Source organism: Meleagris gallopavo, chromosome 2 (genome assembly GCF_000146605.3).
Source record: "Meleagris gallopavo isolate NT-WF06-2002-E0010 breed Aviagen turkey brand Nicholas breeding stock chromosome 2, Turkey_5.1, whole genome shotgun sequence".
NCBI classification, from domain to species: domain Eukaryota; kingdom Metazoa; phylum Chordata; class Aves; order Galliformes; family Phasianidae; genus Meleagris; species Meleagris gallopavo.
In genome coordinates, this window is record NC_015012.2 from 21,014,759 (window position 1) to 21,024,000 (window position 9,242).

Genomic DNA, 9,242 nt, shown 5'->3' on the forward strand with positions numbered 1-9,242 from the left:
GGTGCTGGCAGTCCTCCCTCTCCTCCTTCCCTCCCCAGTGCCACCTCAGGAAGCTGTCCTGCAGCCCTGGGGCCTGAGGGGAGGCTGCAAGGAAATGTTCTACACAACTAGAATGTGTCCTGAATCAACAGGTGACACTGGGATTGCTCTGTACAAGATCCGCTGTTTTCTTCCCCCTCAAGGAGGGGACACACAGGAGGAGAAAGTGCCACCTGTGTATCAGCTCCCCTCTGACTTTGGGCACCTGCCCAAGCAAAGCCTATTGCTGCTTTGTACCCAGTGGAAGCATAGTCATACAATCATAGAATCATTTGAGTTGAAAGGGACCCTAGAAGGTCATCTAGACCATCTCCCCTGCAATGAACAGAGACATCTACAGCTCAATCAGGTTGCTCAGAGCCCTGACCAGCCTGAACTTGAGTGTCTCCAGGGAGAGCATCTACCACCTCTCTGGGCAACCTGTTTCATAGCCTTGGCACTTACATATCACATATTTATTTGTTGGTAGGTGTGATGCTTGCATATGGTGCCTGGCCTAAAGAGATGAAGAAATAGCCTGTGGTATGGTCAGTGTTGCCATTGATGCACCTCGTGCTGTCCTTACCTGCCACAGTGTGTTTCAGAAGATCTCACGGGCTGAGTTGCAGGAAGTTGTTGGTATGCTGCAGTACGGCAAGCTGCTTTCTTCACTTCCTTCCTTGCACTGTTGTGTAAAGCTGTAGTCATCAGCATAGAAGAAAAACAGAATGCATATTTTTTCATCTTTTTTTTCAAAAGGCCTCAGTGGGCTTGTTCCTCAATGCAGCAGGACTGTGCTTTGGTTACACTGCCTCAGTACTGCTCCCAGTACTTAGCACCCCACGTGGGGAGATACAGCCATCCTGTCCATCCTCCAGCCTTCTCTGGGATGGATATCAGAAAAGCAGATTTCAGAAGCGATAGAAAAAGCACACCATCAGCTCACATGGGGATTTCTCATTCAGATGTGCCTTCAACAAAGGAACTCAGACATCATGGGGCTCAGCTCCTCACTGCTATTGGGCTTGTAGGTTTTGGAACATCCAGGGTAAGAGCTTTTTCCTTTATGGAATGCATCAGGAAGAGAGAAGCACCTCACTGTACAAATGGGGCTATTTAAGAACAGCTACTTTTACAATACTTATACTTTTGAGAAATAAATTCTTTCCGTCATGCTTAAAAGCCAGCTTGGTTCTCTCGGGTAGCAAAACGCCTTCTGGCTGAAATGCTGGACTGTACACAGAAGTGGGCTAATTTACTGACAGGAGATACTAATATTTAAAAACTGATCTTAAAGAAGTGAAGTAGTGAAGTTAACTGACACAAGAATAGCATAAGAAATATGGCTTGTCTTTTCCTTCAGTAATGCGGAAGAAAAGAAGTAAATACAAGACACCTTTTGACATGTTTTTGTCTTCTGTGATAACACCCAGTAAACTTTGTTGAATATCTGAGTGAGGGAACTGTGCTGTGTAACTTGGCCGGTTGTGATGTTTTGTTCTTGCTGTATTTCCCATCAGTTCACATGTGTGCCTGCCTGTGCCACATTGCTCAGCTGACAAACCCACAGCAGCCCAGAAGATCTATGGATTTGCCCCTTATTAGGCACCCTGGGGTGGCACTTCACCTCCTTCTTCCCTCCTGCCTCACTCCAAGGTGCTTTGTTGTGAAAACAAACCTTAGTTACTTAGTTGCAACAAGACTGAGCTGAATGGTTGCACTAGGAAGGTTACTTAACTAGGGACCTCATATCCATTTCAAACTGCAAGGCAATTGAAAGATCAGTGGTCAGGGATTTATGAAATGATTTACTGTGTTGGTGACCATGGAGATACTTCATGCTGATGGAGTGTTCTTTTCTGTCACAAGGAGAACAGTTGTTTTCATCCAGGGCCAAAACCTGAAGCCATTATTCATTTTATTACCTAGGCAAAATTCTCATTAAAGCCTTGAGGGACTGGCTTAAGGCTCAATATTTCAAAGGAGGCTGTGTTTAGAACAGAAAATAGAAGATAAATCTCTGCAAACAACCAAGCATCTCTTTAGGCTCCTGCAAACACATTAAGTCCACCACAATGGAAAGGGGGAAAGTGGATTCAGCCACAATTCCCACACTTATTGCTTGCCAAGGGATGAGTGTATGGGCTCCTCCTGAAGATCATACTGTCAGTGCTCTACCAAGATATTCCACAGCCTTTGCATGGTTTTGTCTCTACCTCAACTGGAGATGTGGTGTCTGTGTGCACATAAGTTTCCAGTTGATTCTGCATGTATGTCCTAAAGATTAATTAGGTACATTTAATATGTGTAAGTGGCTTACCTGCAATACATTATACTTCCATCAACCTTGCCTAGATTTGACAGTTCCTTAAGGCAGGAACTATCTTTCATTGTGGTGCACATATGGATAATTAAAAATGTAGTAATGTATGTAAGGAGAACTGGAAATGACTGTAATTGGCTTGGTGTTTCCTGAGCGTCTTAAAAGTTCCTTCTGCAGCAGAGTACAGCAGAAGAACATCTGTACAGTGAGATCTGTCTGATTTCAAAGGCCAGTTCTCAGTGTTTGATTTTCCTCCTGTGAATTTTACCATCTTCCATCCCCAAAACAAATTTTCTCTCTTCATCCGTATGTTGTGTCACTCTTTACCCATATAGTGAAACATAAGAATGACATTATTCTCTGATTTCTGAAAATTAAATCGATGAATAGAAACAGTAGCAGCCTAAGTTTCTTGATAATAAAAACAGGCTGCCTAGAGAAGAAGAGGAGTCACTATCCCTGGAGGTGTTCAAGGATCGTGAAGATGAGTCATTGAGTGATGTGAATTAGTGGGCATGGTGGGGATGGGTTGAAGGTTAGACTACATGATCCTAGTGGTATTTTCCAACCTTAATGTTTCTACAATTCTATGATTCTATGAAAAGAGATTTTTTGAGTATCCAAATTAGCATGAGATTGTAGCAACATAATTCACCTTTGCGTAAGAACTGTGAATGGATGAATTACTATTTGCAGGCTGTTTTGCAGTGATCCTTCGCTGGGCCCCTCTCATCCCCAGTGAGGTGCCAGGAAGAGTGAGAGCTGACTGTTGAGCATATTCTGGCATTCCCAGCTCCAAGGCAGGAAGCTTGTGGTTACATTAACACTCTGAATTTGGGAGCAGTGTACATTCTCCTCTCTCTACCACCTGGAGAAAAGTGCGTCTCCAGAGATGTCCCTCTCCCTCCATAATTGTTATGCATTTGGCAAGGGGCAGTCTCCTCCAGCATTAGGTGAAATGGAGAGGAACAACTCCCACTGTAAGGGAGGAGAAACAAGCACAGATGTGTAAGACAGCCTGCAGAGAGCCCTGCGGAGAGGAGGGCTTGCATCAAGACTCTTGCCCCGTGGACACTTGCAGGTGTCCTTGGAGTGTGCCCGGCACAGTGCTTTATCTGGTGTAGCAAGTGGTTCACTCACAGGCTTGCTATGCAAAATTCATCATCTGTGATAAGGCTATACACAGACCATAACTTCCTGCTGTATGCAGCACACTGAGAAATGCAAGAACCTACCAAAAAAATCAGAAAAGTGGCAGAAGAAAGTGTTGGTGTTAGCTACAACCCAGTGAGCATACCTTTTCTTTTTCTGTGGGCTTTTCTGTCTTTCTTTTTTGAGGTGGGGCTGCCTGGGACTGCGAGCTGTGCTTCCAATCCGCCTGCACTCATCACTGCTGTGTGAAAGCTGCCGGGGGACAGCAGAACTGTGGTTGGTGAGGTCAGGCTGCTTGCTTGGGTTGCACTGTGTATTCTTTCCCCTGCCAACACACTTCTCTGCACCCCTCCAGCACACTTTGGAACAAGCGAGCCCTGTGCAGTGGTTCTCCTCACGTTGCAGAGAAACCTCCTTGGGCGGTCGTCAAAAAGCCAGGCTCAATTTAAATGAGGTGTACTGGCAAGGAACAGCAAAGGTGAAGCTTTTCCTTTGAAAAAGTGTGAACCTGGCTGCTGCAGCCTGCTACAAAGAAGATTTTATTTAGAAACACACAAATGTGGTCATGTAAAATACCATTTAAAATGTAAGGCAGCAGAACGCTTTCTTGCTGATGCTGTAGTACAAATGTTTTGAGGTTTAAATTAGACAAGAAAAAGACAAGAACATTTATCTACTGTGTTTCTGCTTTTCAGTTGGGTTCACATGATGCTATCTGCATCCCATTTTTTGGCATCAGTTCCCCACTCCATAACACGAGCTTTCTGCTTTCTCCATGCTTTGAAATGCTTTCGCAGGAAGGGTGGTAGGTCTCTCTTATATTAAAGATGGGTATTGATCGTAGAAATATAAAAAAATTCATCAGTACAGTTGAATAGGAAAAAATGCTTCTAAGGTATCTTTTTGCCATGATTGGATGCTGCAGAGACTAACATATTAATGTTTGATTTACACAACAGGACTTTGGTGATGGAAGACAATCAATGTGCAAGTGTTGCAGCACAGGGCATGGAGAGCAGCAAATGTTTTCACAGATTGATCTGTCTGATGATTTGATCAACCAGTGAGTTCTGCCTTTAAAGTATTACAGAAGAGCATCCAGGGCTTCTGCTTGAAGACATTAGTCTTTCCTTTCCTAGAGCTGAACAGAGTTGAGATTTTTATTCTCATCAACTCAACCTCTGTAGTGCCCTCCAGTGAAAAAAGGTTTCTAGTGTGTTGATGATGATATGATGATGATGCCCAAATGTGGCACCTAGCAAGGAGGGTAAAAGATAGGCATGGAAACTCAACTACATCTACCCTTGGATCTGCCATCAGGCAACACTTGGGCTTGCAGAGACCCATTGAGAACGTGGTGGCTCCATGGCCTGAACTTGTTTAGAAAACCCCTGTATGGAAAACCTACCCAGTGGCCTCCTGTTCTGACCCCATGTAGAGGCTCTTTACCTGCACAGTATAGGATCCAGAGCCTAGCTACCTACAATTACTCCTCTCCATTTATTGACCTACGTCTTAATGTTGAAATGTTCCTTGATGCTGGAGATCCTCAAAGGTCCATTTGCCTCCTATATTCACACATCACAGCAAGACCCACCTGCATGTCCAGAGGATGAAGGCTCCTTAAGAGTACAAGATACTGAAGATGCTCTTCTGCACTGGTGAGAACCGAATGACTGGTACCTGATCTTGTTGGTACCTGTGCATGTTACTGTGCTGTGTACTTCTCTACTCTGATGGTAATACTATCCTTTTGGTTTTGTTTTCCTTTCTTCACCAGGTGCAACATGAAATGGAGGTGATTCAGGTTGTGAGCTGTCAGTTGGCTGCCAATCAGTCACCAGGGATGTGCTGCTCCTTGACTGCTGTCAGCCAGCATTACAGACTGGTTCTGATGATGTATTTGTGCTACATTACAGATCTTCAACTGAGAAAAGAAAACTCTCTTCCACTGTCAACAAATTTGGCAAACCACAGTGGTTTGATGCTAACTCTTGTACTGGCAACCCTGCTGTGCTAGTGGGGTTCACAGTGCCCCAGTCTTGCTGAGTAATGGAAAAATCTTTCACAGCAGAAATTGTTTTTTCTACCAAGCTTAAACCACGAGAAGTGCTATAGCATATTTGGTAAGGAGACTGAGAAAGCTAAGCAAAGCTAACATACCACTATACAGCTGGAGGTGTTAGAGAAAGCACTGTGTACTCTAGCTTTGTACAATTAAATAGCCATCCTGCTTAACACCTGCGGTGGTTATTCTGCAGCCATGGAGCCACTTCATTTGTGTTATAGGCAAAGGCAGCCTGCAACAGTTAGATGAAGAGATCATACTGTCAACAAGAGCAATATTTGATTACTAAGAGATGGAGTCCCAGCCAGGAACAACACATCTCCAAGTTTACGCCCTTATGATCAGAAGGATAATCTATTGATAATCTGGTTTTTAGGAAGAGTAACTGGAAAAACAGTCTGGGAGCAGCTGAGATGGCATTCTGCTGTGTGCATTTGGTGAAAGGATGTATTATCACAGTCCCCAGCACTTAATCATTGAGTGCAATGCAGAAATAGTCAGAAAGTTGCAGACTGTGCTGAATGGGTTGAAAGGTTGTGGGAACATGTTCTGGCACAGCCTTGTGTTGTGGTGAGACACAGAACAAGGGTGAAAGGATAAGCCCTCTTCTCTCGTTCATTCAGCATCATTTTGCTTCCTGGAGCAGAAATAATTTCCATTACTCATTTAGCGTAACACTTTTCTAATGCATATTACATGGAAATTTCTCAGCTGCAGATTTTTGGCCCTGCTCAAACACTGCAAAAAATCTTTAGTATATTACACAATGAAGTATTTGTAAACACAGCTGATTTGAGTTTAACAGGAACTTTGGCCAATTGGAAAATAAACCAACAGCATATTACATGACAACAGACCAGCCTGACATGAAACCTGCCTGTGGCTCTTACCAAAATCCTGAGACCCTGGAGTGTACCCAGAAAAGGACAATGAAGCTGTGGAGGGTCTGGAACACAAGTCCTATGGGAAGGACCTGAGTGGGAGCTGGGATTGCTTAGTCTGGAGAAGAGGAGGCTCAGGGCAGATATTATTGCTCTATACAACTGCCTAAAAGGAGGTGGTGGTGAGGTGGGGATCAGCCTTTTCTCCTGGTTAACAGTGAAACGATGAGAGGGAATGCCTCAAGTTGCACCAGGGGAGATTCAGGTTGGATATTAGGAAACATTTCTTCTCAGAAATAGTGGTGATGCACTGGCACAGGCTGCCCAGGGATGTGGTGAAGTCACCATCCTGGAGGTGTTCAAGAAATATGCAGGTGTGGTACTGAGGGACATGGTCGACACGCATGAGGATGATGGGCTGAGAGTTGGACATGGTGATCTTAGAGGTCTTTCCCAACTGTAATGTTCCTATGAAAACTGCTGCAACAAACCCCAAGGTCCACTGCTGGAGCAGGTGGGAGAGTAGATACCCAAGAAAACTAGGGTGAAGAGCCATTTGGTTGCCTACCTGTGCTATATGTGCAGAAAAGGCCCATCAAGACTGGACACTGTGCCAAAGTAATGCCCAGTTAGGTGCCTTGCTGCCTGCTTAAGCCTACTGAGGTGAGGGAACACAGCCCATAGCCCACACTGTGAAAGGCCCAAGAGCAGTGAAAAAGCAGTCCAATTTTGCGCCAGTCCAGAAGTGAGACAAAGTGAGGAGGCTGCTAAAGGGCACCATCAGCTGCTCCTTCAGTTGCAGGCTGGCGGGAGCCCACTAACAGCCACACCCGTGATCACAGCTACTCAGTGAACAGCTGAAAACTTACTTTCATGTATAACTGTTTCCCAGCTGCCTTCTTGTCAGAGAATCACAGAATGGTTTGGGTTGGAAGAGACCTGAAAGCCCACCAATCCCAACTCCCTGCCATGGGCAGGACTGCCCCCCCCAGCAAAGGCTGCTCAGGGACCCATCCAACCTGACCCTGAGTGCCTCCAGGGATGGGGAACCCAAAGCAGCCTTCCAGATTGCATTCACTTAGTCAGAGTGGGCTGGCAAGTGTGGACAACTGTCCCCATGCGCAGAGGAAAGAAACTGGAAGATATGGATAGGAGCCTAATATGGAGGCACAGAGTGGGCCTCACAGGCCCTAATCTTTCTTATATGTACCCAACATGCACGTGAAGCTGTTTCTCCTGCCAGTGGCACCTCTTACACAATGTACTTTGTTCTTTCAATTTTGCTCTTACATGGAGTAATTTTTCCTCTGCTCAATTCTGCCAACGTCAGCGTTCTGTTTATCATTGCAGTCCCACTTCTTAGAATAATTGCAGATGTACAAACAACCAATTTCTAGTAATGCAACACTCTCAGTTTTCACATGACCACCTTGCTATCAACTACTACAGCAAATCAGAGCCTACACAAGCAAATCAAGACTCATTTCATTTATTTCAATCACGTTTTCAGGAATCCAATAGATTCCTTAATCTCACATACACACTGTCACTTCCTCCACCAGTAAATCCATGAAAATTAGCAGAACAAAAGTAATGATGACACTGAATAAGTCACTAATACACTCCGACAGTATTTTATAAGCTCATCAGCACAGCCTACTTTGCTTGTGCTTCAGTATATGATATAACTGGCCTACAGGGTATTATAAGTTTTTGTTTGTTTGTTTGTTTAATATTTAATGCCTTTTGCAGGAGCAGAAATAGAATAATGAACAGAGGTTTTATCCTAATGGTGTCAAGACATAGAAGGATGAAACCCCAAGCAGACAAGAGCATACTGTATTTCACTAGCTACAGGTAAGTTGATATGAAAATGACCAGCTTTACTCAGTGAGCTTTGTCTTTGCTGCTTGAATTTGTGAGTCCGACTCTTCTGCTGTACTCTCAACAGCATTTGGGAACACACTTGCAGGGCAACCAGGGAGTTATGAAATTTATGGTTCAAATAAAAAATCCAGGCATGGTTACAGAAGTGGATTTTTAAGGATACTTTACCAAACAGTTCAGTCTTTCTTCTTTATACAAGAGGGGAGAAGTACAACATAAAGCTGAGTCCTCAAGGTGAATGAAAGACAGTGGGTCTGTGTTAATACTGGTAGAACTACAGTGGTACTTTGGTATGAAGGAATGGAGCGCTCCCTTCACTGTTTTACTTAGACTTTGGGAATATATTGATCTTGTGTATGTGGAATCTATTAAGCTCATTAAAGAGACCAAGAAATAATTCAGTCTCATATCTGGATTTCTAACAAACTGGATGAAAGGCTTGTAGTAGCAGAAATATCTTTATCCTAAATGAAATAAATAAATAAAATAGTCTGAGCTAATAACTGAAAGATAAACAAATTCAAAATGCAAATCAGAACCTTTTCACAGTGAGTATTTCACTTCTAGAATAATTTATGTACAGATGTAATGGACCTGTATGTAATGGACCCATAGTCTTCAACCCAAGAGTGAACTAAGAAATGCTGTAACTTAAGCAGAGTTAAAGATGTTATGTTGAAGTTAATCTAACAGGGTATTTGAACTTTGTTATGCATATCTAAGTCTAACTACCTGCACTAGCCTGGGGTAATAGGTCTTCCTGTCATAATCTTGCTGTATTTTTTAGTCCCTGGAAAAACCTGCAAGATGCAAGATGAGACCTTCATATATATAAGGTTTGGGAGACCCCTCTCAACCATGAATTTTTTATCAAACTTTCAGAAAGATAATTTAGAGATATGGCTTGCTAGCT